This window comes from Pseudonaja textilis, chromosome 3 (assembly GCF_049901715.1).
Source record: "Pseudonaja textilis isolate UNSWEBS1 chromosome 3, rPseTex1.2, whole genome shotgun sequence".
Lineage (NCBI taxonomy): Eukaryota > Metazoa > Chordata > Lepidosauria > Squamata > Elapidae > Pseudonaja > Pseudonaja textilis.
The window spans coordinates 25825898-25838836 of NC_141992.1; the positions used below are offsets into that span (position 1 = coordinate 25825898).

At 38.7% G+C, this 12939-nt stretch overlaps 2 protein-coding genes across 3 annotated transcripts in view; one reads left to right on the plus strand and one right to left on the minus strand.

The window, feature by feature from the left end:
* LPIN3 (lipin 3) overlaps window positions 1–11217 on the minus strand; it is a 55634-nt gene extending 44417 nt beyond the window's left edge. For both annotated transcript variants that reach the window (XM_087929079.1, XM_087929076.1), the window contains exon 1: window positions 11078–11217. The gene's annotated coding sequence lies outside the window, so the exon portion shown is untranslated. The remainder of the gene's footprint in view (window positions 1–11077) is intronic.
* Window positions 11107–12939, plus strand: part of ZHX3 (zinc fingers and homeoboxes 3) — a 49384-nt gene continuing 47551 nt past the window's right edge. Inside the window, exon 1 of the mRNA XM_026697582.2 lies at window positions 11107–11239. The gene's annotated coding sequence lies outside the window, so the exon portion shown is untranslated. The remainder of the gene's footprint in view (window positions 11240–12939) is intronic.

Sequence of the window (12939 nt, forward strand, 5' to 3'; positions counted from 1 at the left end):
CAGCTAAATATTTACACACACACACACATACCCCAGAGAAAGGATTTCACCACAAGATGGCAATCACTCATCTGTATTTAGCTCCAAGGCTCCATTTGTTAATCCCATTTGTTCCAGGTTCTCTATCCCCATGCTCAGATAAATGGATTCAATGTAAAACAAATATGCTGCAGACATAGGGTGAGTTCATGGTATGCCATAATATGAGCTGTTTGTGGCTTAGAAGTTGTGTGAACTTAGCTACTGATCATATTTTTTAAATATTGGCTGGACCTTTACCACCTTATAAATCAAACAGAAAAATATTAAGAGTATATTCATAGAACAAGTTAATATTATAGCAGCTTAACCATGATTTATTGAATAAAATGTGATTAATTGAGTCTAAACTGCCAGCTATGTTTTAGAAACCATATTGCATTTGAAGGGCACTAGACAAAATGTAGAGTTTTTATAGCCTTTTGAGTAATGGTGCTAATTAAAAGAGGATTGTAACTCATTCCCCCCAAAACATATATATACACTGATTTAGTTTTCAAATTTCTCCTTAACAAGAATGTCCATGTTCCATTAATTAAATGGGAAGTAATTGTCAAATGAATAATACAATTCAAGTATAAAATTAGGTAAAACTAAAAAAATTTCTATACTATTCCTAATTTATTAAAATATTGCTCAGAGGTCCAAGTGAATTCAGTTCTATTTATTCTCAAACAAAGGCGCATAGGATTATAGTTTGTCACATCTAAATGTAATCAATGATGAAGAATTTCTATTTGAACGCAAAGCTCAACTTCGCTCTTTCAAATAGCAATTGTAGCCAATCCCAGTTAACATCTTATTGTGATCAGATTTCAAAATACATATTATTGATTTTCTGCTTATGAATATTTTCAGAATTCAAAGATCCATTCCCCCCCCACACACACACACATTTTTGATCCCCTTAAATTTATTCCCATTCTCCTTAAATATAATACGAGGATAGAAGTGTGTCAGTCTGAGTAATCACTTCCTGTCATCTCTGGCACATTGTCCTAAAAAGACAGAGGTCTTCTTAATTTTCAAGTGCCTGTTTTAAAACCTCCCCATCTATTTGCATATCCCCAAAATTAAATGCATATGTATAAATAAAGGATTGGAATTGGATGACCATGGAATAATGCCTATTACTGGCATCTTGAAGAGAACATTCAAAGTGAAATACTATGTGACCAAACCATGTCACAAAACAAGGTACAGATGCATAAAGCAACTCATTCTATATTCCTTATTTCTGAACAAGTACTATACCACATTTGGTGGTGATAGATTTAAAATGACTTATGAGGTGTGTCTCGATGTGTAATCATCTGCATTAACTTCACATTTTCTTCTGCCTCTGCCTGTTTTTCTTCCAAACAGAAAGGCCAAAACAAACAAGGGATACTATGCTAGCCTTCCTCAAGTCTGAACCTGAATTCCCATAATTCCAGACCATCATGACAGATTAGAGAAAGATGACTTACCATTGGTTAGATTTATGTTCCACCTTTGTTCTAGAAACTTAAGGTAGCTGTGTACTATAACCTCCAATAATTTTTTCCCACTATAACCTTCTTGTGAGAAAGTTAGATTGAGACTGTGATTGGTCGAAAATCTACCACTGAGTTGTATGGCTAAGTCTGGGTTTAAACACAGAGAGAGGGGAGAAGGAGGGAGAGAGCGAGCGCAAGAGTACATCAGAGAAGTCCTTGGTGCTATCTGATTTTAGTTGTTGAACTTCGGTGAACTGAAAATGTTATCTACTTGGGTAATGAAATATCTGCAAGGAAACAATGAAGCTCAGAGAGCACCACTGCCTTCGCAATTCAATCCTGAACTACAGTACAAATATCCTAGTAATACACATCATTCTGTACTGGTGTCAAGAAAGCAATATTGTTGTGTCTATGTAATCATCAAGAGTTTTGCTCAACTCTCAGGTATCAATTCCCAAATATATAGTATTTTTCTGCTTCAAGCCTAGATTGAATCTATCCACTATTGTAAGCACAATAGGCACAATGCCTAAGGCCCATGCAAAGGTTTAATTTTTTTTTTAATCACAAAGAAGAAAAATAAGATAAATGTATTTAATTCCATGCCGTTTAGTAAATGTTTATTTACCAATAAAGGAGAATATTTGTAGCACAGGACTGAAAGGAAGGGTCCTTGGTGCTCTCTGAGCCTGCTTGCTTTCTTGCAGACGTTTCATTACCCAAACTAGGTAGCAAGCACAGATGATGTTACCTAGTTTGAGCAATGAAACATCTGCAAGAAAAGAAGATTCTGAGAGCATCAAGGACCTCTCAAATATTTATTTTCATACCATTTATCACCATCAACCACAAAAACTGACAAGTACAAACTTTGAACATTAAACCAAAGATCTTATTTGTAATGTATAGACAAAGCATGAATACCAAAACTTAGTAACCTTGATGATACATGATAAGACATCATTAATAATCACCAATGGGAGATGATTACAAAATAATACATATTTTACTATTTTTCCCCAACTTCTCTGTATAAATACAAAAAAAAAAATTGAACCTCATCTGAAATGTAATTTTTAATGCTATTATTTTTATGGAGGGAGACACAAAGTCATCATGCATTAAAAATTAGAGTGAAGAGGAATTTGACAGGGAGTTCAACTAAGGACAGGGAAGATGCACAAGAGAAAGAAGGAAAAAGAAAGGGGATAAAAATTGCTGACTGTTTGCTGCTGGTTGCTTCCTGAGAACTGCTGATTACCCATTGTGTGTGATTGCTGACCTACTTGAATCGGCTTCAGGAGACATAAACTTGTTTCTCAGAAAATGGACAAACAGGAAAAACAAACAAGTCTTCAGTGGGGAGGCCACTGTTTGTTCGTCAAAGGACAAATCCCCTCTATTGTGATAGAGGGAATTGATCTCTTGACTTGCAGGGGATGTGCTGTATTTGTTTTTCTCCTTGAGCATACCAGACTACACAGGTCTCAAGAGTAAGCTGACTGCCTTATTAGAAGAGAAAGTGAAGGAACTAAGGCAAAAAGTGTCCAATTCCTAGCTCATCAGGAAAGGTGGGGATTTCTTGAATCAGACATAAGAATATTTGTGGTAGGACAATACTTCCAAGACGTTTCTGAGAAAATAGAAGAAAAGCAAGCAAAAATGATTGAGATAGAGGAAGCTTCAGTATAGGATTCAATGGCACAAGCGTTGATGATGTTTGTTCATCTCTAGTTGAAGAGGTGATGCACACAGCTCAGAGACTAAGAAAGAATACACTACAGTTTCTGTGAAGGGAAGGATTCCTGAATCTGGTACAAAGAGCAAGAAGTTCTGATGATTGGAAACTTCCAGTAAGAGGAGCTGAAAGAGCAATCTGCTGGTGGACTGCCTATACTGTATATAGTCGTCTGCAGCCTTTCCAGAGTACACATTCAGGATTTATTTATTTATTTATTTATTTATTTATTTATATTTATTTATTTTTGTCAATTGCTTACAAGATAATAGGTATAAGTAAAAACATAGTTATGAATACATGGATACATATAAGAAAGATAAAAAAATAAAAGAAACAATAGGACAGGGATGGTAGGCACATTGGTGCACTTATGCACGCCCCCTACAGATCTCTTAGGAAAAGGGTGAGGTCAATAGTAGACAGTCTAAGGTTAAAGTTTTTGGTGTTTGTGGAGAAAACCACAGTCAGGTAGAGTATTCCAGACATTGACCACTCTGTTGCTGAAGTCGTAGTTCCTACACTCAAGTTTGGTGTGATTAACCTTGAGTTTGTACTATTGTTTGCTCTTGCATTGTTATGGTTGAAGCTGAAGTATTCACTGACTGGTAGGACATTGCAATGTATGATTTTATATACTATACTTAGATCGGACCGAAGGTGGTGTAGTTCTAGGTTTTCTAGGTCTAGAATTTCAAGTCTGGTGGCATAAGGTATTCTGCAACGAGTAGAGGAGTGGAGAACTCTTCTTGTGAAATATTTCTGGACTTTCTCAACTGTGTTAATATCAAATACGTAATGTGGATTCCAGACTGATGAGCTGTATTCAAGTATTGATCTAGCAAATGTTTTGTATGCTCTAGTTATTAGTGTAATATTACAAGAGAAAAAGCTACATAAGATTAGGTTAACAACTCTTAACGCCTTTTAGGCTATGTAGTTACAGTGAGCTCTAGTACTTAGGTCATTTGAGATGAGTACTCCAAGATCCTTGACAGAGTTTGGATCATCAACAAGCTCTTGCTATTTGGCCTGTATTTTATTTTCTGATATTTTTTTTGCCAATATGTAGGACAGAGCATTTATTTGTTGAGATTTAAAGTTGCCATTTGTTTGACCATTCTGATACATTGTCAAGGTCTTTTTGAAGGGTAGCAGTATTGTCTGTGGTGTTGAATAGCTTTACATCATCAGAGAAGAGAATGCAGTTGCTCTTGATATGATTACAGAGGTCATTTATGTAGAATATGAAAAGAGTTGGTCCTAGAACACTGCCTTGGGGAACACCACTATTGACAGTACAGAATTTGATAGGACACTCCCAATTTTGACCATTTGTTGTCTGTTTGACAGGAATGCTTCTATCCAGTTATGCAGGTGTCCAAAGATACCATAAGATTTTAGTTTTAGTAGTAGTTTGTCATATACCACTGAATCAAAGGCTTTACAGAAGTCTACGTAGATTTTGTCTATTGCTTTGCCCTGATCGAGTTGTGTAGTCCATATGTTTTTGCTGTGTAAGAGTTTCAGATTACATGATAGCTTTTTCCTAAAACCAAATTGTTTATTAGAGGGTAGATTGTTTGTTTCTAAGTGGAGGATGATGGATTGGTTAATAATTGATTCCATGACTTTATAGGTGATGCAGCATAAAGAGATTGGTCTGTAATTTTCAACTAGGCTGGGGTCACAAATATCACTTTCATTGATATTTGAGAACTCATTGAGAATGACACAGCTAGATAGAGACATTACTCAAAAAGAGAGAAAAGAAAATAGGAAATTATTAACTATGTAAATGATACAAGAATCTCAGGGGCTGCCCCAAAGAAGAGGGAGTCAAGCTATTCTCCAAAGCACCTGAGGGCAGGACAAGAAGCAATGGGTGAAAACTAATCAAGGAGAGAAGCAACTTAGAACTAAGGAGAAAATTTCCTGGCAGTTAGAACAATTAATCAGTGGAACAACTTGTCATCAGAAGTTGTGAATGCTCCAACACTGGAAGTTTTAAAAAAGATGTTGGATAAACATTTGTCTGAAGTGGTGTAGGGTTTCCTGCCTAGGTAAGGGTTTGGACTAGAAGACCTCCAACTCTGTTATTCTATTCTAATTATTTGAATTGTTTGATAATGGATGCATTTTCACAGTGAAGGACTCCTGGCAAGAGATGGGCTGTGTCTCACAAGAACTAGCAAGAATATAAGAATATGTTTGGAAGGTACCTTGAAAATCTGATCTGTTGAGCTTTCAACTAAATCTGGTAGGAGAGAAAGAAGACAATCCAAATGATAATGGAACATCAAATATTATACTGGGAAGGATGAGATAGAGTGACCCAACAATTACCATGTAATTGCTAGAAGAAACAGGTCAAATTGCATGACCCAGGGATTTCAGCAACTGTATATAAGTATAAAGATTATGGGGAACAACGAGAAGTTTTAAAACATGAAGGCCAATGAGATTTGGTAGATATTACTGAAATCTGGTGGGTTGAAATTCAAGGGTGGAGTGTGAATGTTGAAAGAATAATGCACTGAAAAGGAATAAATCAGACCAAAGGAGAGAAGAGTGACATTGTAAAGGAAATATATGAACGAAATGCATGTATATATTGAGATCCTGAAATATAAGCTTGAAAGATTGGTCAAAAATATTTGAATAAGAATATATGGAACATGAAAGAATAAATTACTATAATAACTTATTTTTTGATCCTATAGATCACCATTCCAGGCAAATGATCTCCCTAATGCTCTCTTGGACCAGATTACAGAATATTTTAGGGAAGAGAGACATCTTATTAATAGAAGTTTTCAGATATCCATTAGTAAACAAACTCAGTCAAAACTGGAAATCCCTTGGTATCTGTCAGCCCTTCAAGGTAGATCAGACAAAGAAATCAAAATCATGTAGAATGGCAGTATGTTTATTATAAATCTATATTTAAAAATCTAGAAAGTCTAAATGCACTTCTCCCCTTTCTCCCTTTATCTTTGTCAGAATATAAAAATCTGTGTACTGTATCTCATTCATTTATACAGTATCTCTTATTATATGGTTTATTATATGTCATTACTATAGCTTAAAATGTAATGGTAGGCTATCATATTTTTTGTGTGGTTTTGACATACAGTTTTGCCTAAACCCAACCATTTATATCTTATTTGATGTATCAAATAAGATATAAATGGTTGGGTTTAGGCAAACCAGTGATTAAGCATGACTTGCTGTGAAGTGTCTAGGTGTTTGGTGTACTTTACAAGAGTACTGGTTTCCTGGTGTAAAATATGTAGGTAAATCATATCACTTGATCACCATTCATCATAGCAATAATTAAGAAGTCGAGAGATTTTTAACAGAAAAGACAAAATCTTGTTTATTTAACTTTCAACATTCCCCTTCAGTGTCATTCTGCATTTATTTAAATTAAACCTTGCGTGGTGTTTTATTTTAATAAATACTTTTCTACAGGTTTTCCTCAAGTGTCCCTTGGGTAAAAGTGTTCTGTAACAAATACCATTTGAAAGCCACTCCTCCTAATGTTTACTTTTGTTTGAAACATGTGAAGTGCATTGCAAAACCGAAAGAAGAAGCTGTGTACTGTATGTATATAATTTTGACATGTGTAAATTAAACTGATTTATGTTAAAAAGCAAAGTTAAGGTCGTTCTAAACACAGGGGGTAAGTAGACATCTTTGCCCTGCTTATCAGGAGGACGCTGCCACTTGGGTATGGTACCACGTGCCACCGTTTCTACCATCATCTAAAGCAGAACTTCAGGATGGAGCAGTAAAGCACTGCCATTCCAACAGTGACACCCTTTCCAATGAGTCAGACAAGGTGAAGAAGACCAAAGCTGGGTGTGCACAATGGTATAATTAACTAAACAGGTTGTGCTTGGAAGTTTCCCTGAAACGAAATAGCAGGGATGTAGGAAGCATGTTGACCAACATACATTTATTTACAAAGTTCCACCCACATGCATGAAGCAAATTTAGGTTCTTAGGTTCTTTAAACTCTGAAAGAATGTAGGAGTAATGGGTAATTTGAAAACCTCTTACAATGAATCCTCTTCCTGAAATACATATAAATATATATGTTTCTTTCATCATTAATAGGCAATGTTACTAGTTATAATCTGTTTTCTGAAACTACAGAGAGCCCTTGGTTAATGACTGCCCTGTTTAGTGATTGTTTGAAGTTACGATGGAATTGAAAAAGTAGCTTTACAACCAGTCTTCAAACTGAAGATCATTGCAGTCCCCATGATCATGTGATTACCCCTTGATGTGTTATGATGGTGGCAGTGTCTCACAGTGATATGATCATTTGTGCTCTTCATATCTTCCAACAAGCAAAGACATTGGGGAAGCCAGCAGGAAGCTGAAAGTCATGACCATGTGAAGTTTTGCTTAACCACAGGTGATTTCCAGTGGAGCTGCTGTCATATATCCAGTACAGGCATATGACATTTCACTATATGACTGCAGTGTTAATGAACTTTCCAGTCCCAATTGTATTTTGAGGACTACATGTATTGATTCCCCCCCACCAAGTAAATAACCAAGATAAATAATAGGATGGGTAGTTTGTTTGTTTTGCTGGCAATTTATTTATTTAATGTGTTTAATAACACATTGATGAAAACTAATTTAGTCTACAGACCTATGCATATGTATGAGAGAGTAAGCATCATTACCTATTGCAGAATTTACCCAGCGTCAAGTCATTGCTCCACATTTTTGATGGAAGGATTTGTAGGCAAGATAACTGCCCTATTTCCTAAACATTATGAAGAGATGCAGATGATATAACACTCTGCTTTTAACCCTTCTCCATTTCTCTTCCCTACCAACAAGCTTTCAATATTTATTTTTTCTGGGGCAGTGTTTCCTAAACTGGGCAATATTTATTTATTATTAAACTTCTATGCTGTTCATAAGTGATTCTCAGTGAGATACAACAGTGATTGGTCTCATTCGAGAAAATGATGAACTCACATACAGACGGAAGGTTGTACAACTTGCCTCGTGGTGTAATCTGGAACTGAACACACTCAAAATCGTAGAAATGGTGGTAGACTTTTGAAGAACCCCTCCATAGTACCACCTCTTACAATACTAGACAACACAGTATCAACAGTGGAGACCTTCAAATTTCTAAGTTCTATTATATCACAAGACCTAAAATGGACACCTAACATCAAAAACATCATCAAAAAAGCACAACAAAGAATGTTCTTTCTGCACCAACTCAGAAAAGCTCAAACTGCCCAAGGAGCTGCTGATACAGTTCTACAGACAAATTATTGAGTCTATCATCTGCACCTCTGTAACTGTCTGGTTTGGTTCTGGAACCCAAAAGGACAGACACAGACTTCAGAAGATAATTAGGACTGCAGAAAAAACAATTACTACCAACCTGCCTTCCATCAAGGAGCTGTATACTGCATGAGTCAAAAAGAGGGCTGTGAAAATATTTACAGACCCCTCACATCCTGGACATAAACTGTTTCAACTCATTCCCTCAAATCGACACTATAGAGCACTGCACACCAGAACAACTAGACACAAGGACAGTTTTTCCCTGAACACCATCACTCTGCTAAACAAATAATTTCCTCAACACTGTCTATTTACAAAGTCTGCACAACTATTACTGTTAATCTTCTCATCATTCCTTATCGTGCATCCCCTCCCACTTGTGACTGTATAACTGTAATCTCGTTGCTTATATCCTTACGATTTATATTGACTGTTTCCTAGTATAATTTGATTGCTCATTGTACCCTATGACTATTATTAAGTGTTGTACCTTATGATTCTTGACGAATGTATCTTTTATGTACACTAAGAGCATTTGCACCAAGACAAATTCCTTGTGTGTCCAATCACAGTTGGCCAATAAAGAATTCTATTCTATTCTATATGTGGATTTCAATTCCCAACTCAGCCTGCATGGACCAATTTATGGAAATAAAGAGGAGCAATGGCTGCTAACCTTAATGGCAGTTTGAAGGCCATCTCCGGGGAGACTTCCTTGTATTGTTGGCTGGCCACTTGAGAAAAGACTGCTGGATCTTGAATGGCCAGGGCTCCAATCCAGCAGGGAACTGCTTAAGAACTCATGTACATCTTTGATCAATAGGACATCTTTCTCTAACAAGGAACCTCTGGATATACTGACAAAAGCTTTTTCTTGCTGGGTAGGAATTGTGGGAGCTGGAATTCTAAAAAGTATGGAGGCAATTAGCTGGGAACTCCACAGCAAACATATTCTAGAAGGATTGGTAGAGAGAAGCTTGTGAAGCACTCGTGAAGCTTCTCTTGGTTTTTCACCTACAGGTAGTCTCCAACTTACAACAGTTAGTTTTGTGATGGTTAGAAGTTACAACAGCATTGAAAAAATTGAGTTATGAAATGAGCTATGACACACTTTACACTTCTGGTCATTACAGCATCCCCATGGTCACATGATCAAAATTCAAACGTTTGGAAATTGACTCATGACATTTGCAGTGTCCCGGGGTCACGTGATCACCTTTTATAACCTTCTGACAAGCCAAGCCAATGAGGAAGCCTTAACAACCCTATTAGTAATTTAACAACTGCCGTGCTTCACTTAACCAGTGTCAAGAAAGGTTGTAAAATGGGGGCAAAAATCATTTAACAAATGTCTCACTTAGCAACAGAAATTTTGGGCTCAATTGTGGTTGTATGTCAAGGACTACCAGTATGCAACCTTCACTCACCTTACATTACTTATTTTGTAGTTTTAATTCAGAATGTTTATGGATACCTGTGCTTAAAAACCAATAACTATGAACAATCCTATGTGAGAAAGAAAAAAGTGGGGAGAATTTAGTAAGCCTCTGGATGTTATTATCCATCTGGGGTGGCAAGAATGCAAATAGCCTCTGGGTGGCGGTGAAGAGCTATGGAAAAGTCTCTGCCGTCATCTTGTGGCTGTCCGTCCACATTTGGCACCTCAGATCCGAAATGGCTATTTTATAAAGTATTGAACGGATATGCCTCACTGGTCACATCATCCCCTAACCGGGTTTGCGCAACAGAGAACGAAAGTAGAATTTGGCGGATGCCTTGTACAAACCCGGCTGTTGAACTCACTCAGTGAATCTCTATTAATCTAAGCCGCGCAACCATAGCAGCTCGAAAGGCTTTGCTTTTAAAATCTTGGGGTGGGGGTGGGGGGGGGTCGTGAGTTGGCGAGGTCATTTCATTGGAATTATTTTGCCAAGCGGAGCTGGGCTGGATAGCGCTGCCCTTCTCCACGGAGACTTGTACGATGCCGGGCTGCTTCTATGATTTCTGCCCCTTCCTGCCATACCTGGGGAGGGGAGATATCTTAGGAGGACCCCTCCGTTCAATATTTGGGCTCTGTTAATTATAAAGAATTGAGAAATGAAAAAGAGGCAGCGAGAATAAACGTGAAAAAAACTGATGAGGAAAACCGGGTGAGCCAATAGAAGAAAAATCTGCCCGAGAAAAGAGAAACAAACAAACCAACAAACAAAAAACTTATCAAAAGGAAACACAACACACACAAAACCCTCCCCCGTCAGCGTCAGTCGAATGAAACAACTCCCCAAGTCTGTACCGATACTCGAGCGCATGCGTACGGGTCTGATTACGTCACTCCCACTTCGGCTTCGACTCCCCCGTCACTTCGTCATTCTGTGTTGCAAGCCGGTGCTGATTTCCTTGTTTGCTGCGCTCGCCCGTGCTGTTTTTTTTCCCCCTCTCCCTCCCCCTCCCGGCACGGCAACCGAGTGACTAAGCCCACCCCTCGGCTTACGTCGATGCTTTGGCGTCGGTTCGCCAGCCCCCCTCACTTCTCTCCCTCCCACCGGCCGTTTCCACGAAGGACTGAGCCATAGACCGGGCCTGGGCAGCTGGGTGACCGGACGGGTTTCCGATTCTCCGACCGGGAGCTCCCTAGGAAGTCTCGCTGGACGAGGTGAGTCCTGGGAAATGGAGAGTTTAGTGGGTTGGAGGCGTCCCAGTTCCGGGTCTCATACCTGGACCTGCTCCAGATGGCTCCCGCGACGTGATTCCCACTCGGCACCCTAGACACCCTGTCATTCCCTTCCGTGCCCCCTCCTTGCTTTCCCTCTCCGTCTCTCTTCCACCCCCGCGCTCCCTTGTTTCCCAGCTCCGCTCCAACATACGGTCTCCTGGGAAGCGCCCCCTCTTTGGTCTGACTGCGGTTTCCCCCAGAGCCCACTCCGGCTTGAACCTCTTTCCCACTCCAATGAGTTGCGCTCTTTTCTCTTGATCCAGTTCTCTTGTCTCTCCCACCGCACCCCAGGGGTTTCCCATCTTTTCTCCTCACCCCTTTATTCTAGGCTGACTGACTCCCCCATCGCGTCCATCTCTCTTTGTCTTCCAGCCACACTGTCCTCCCCAGCACCAGACCGCTTCTTCCTCAGCCACTCAAGAGATCATAACTCCTCTTCCTCCCTTCCTCTCTGCCTCCCACTCTTCAGTTGATTTGCAGTTCCTTCCACAGCTACTCTTGTGTTTCCCTCAACTCTTGTTTCTCTGGTAGTTTCTGACTCTTTCTGTCTATGACCTCTTCCCTTCCAAGCCATCCCTCCTTTTCCGGCCTTGGTTACTTCCCTTATCCCTTGACTTTTCATTTTCTTTCTTTCTTTCTTTCTTTCTTTCTTTCTTTCTTTCTTTCTTTCTTTCTTTCTTTCTTTCTTTCTTTCTTTCTTTCTTTCTTTCTTTCTTTCTTTCTTTCTTTCTTTCTTTCTCTCTCTCTCTCTCTCTCTCTCTCTCTCTCTCTCTCTCTCTCTCTCTTTCTTTCTCCACCACCAAAACCACTCCACAACTTCTAATCCACAAAAAAACATTTCCTTTTCGTCTCAATTCCCTAGAAATGGTTTCGATATCCATACAGCCTGTCCCTTATCTTACATCACAGGAATTGGCCGGCTGGCTGGGGTTGCTGGAAGTTGTACTGTCATTCAGCTGTCTCTGAAAGCCACAGGTTCTCCAGCCTCTTTACTAAAAGAATTGGCAAGAAATAGAGACCTTCTGGCACACTTAACTATGGATATTTTTTTAATACTTAAATGGCCCTTAGGAAAGTTCTTGCTATTCTATGTTTTTTCTTTCACTCTTGATTCATTCACATGCAGACTTAGATTTCTTATTTTACCCCTGGTCTCTTCATCTTTACTCTCATTGTTTTTAATGCCTGAATATATGTTCTAAGGGGGAAAATAATACGGACTGGTTGCACAAGGTTGTTGTAAGGATTTCAGCTGATCAGTACATGGAAAGCAATTGGAGCAGTCAAAAGCATTGAGGGTGTCATCTTACCCTTCTCTTCCTGCCTCCTGATCTTCAAGTTGTTTGCTTTCCGCCTGGTCTTACTGCCTCCATCTTTTATCCCCTACATCTGGCAGCTTTTCTACAATCCTATTTTGTAGGATTATGTAAATATTAAATTTACTGATTTGATTTGAAATATGCTTGAATGAATTGTTGAATTAAATTGTGTTTCCTACTGGAACTGGAAAATGTTATTTAATGCCAATGAATTCATTTGGATATTTCTACATATGGAGAAACAGTTGTTGATTTGGAAATCTGAATTGAAGCACTCTGAGTTAATATTTCCACTTAAGTGCTTAAATAGAATTGATTTGA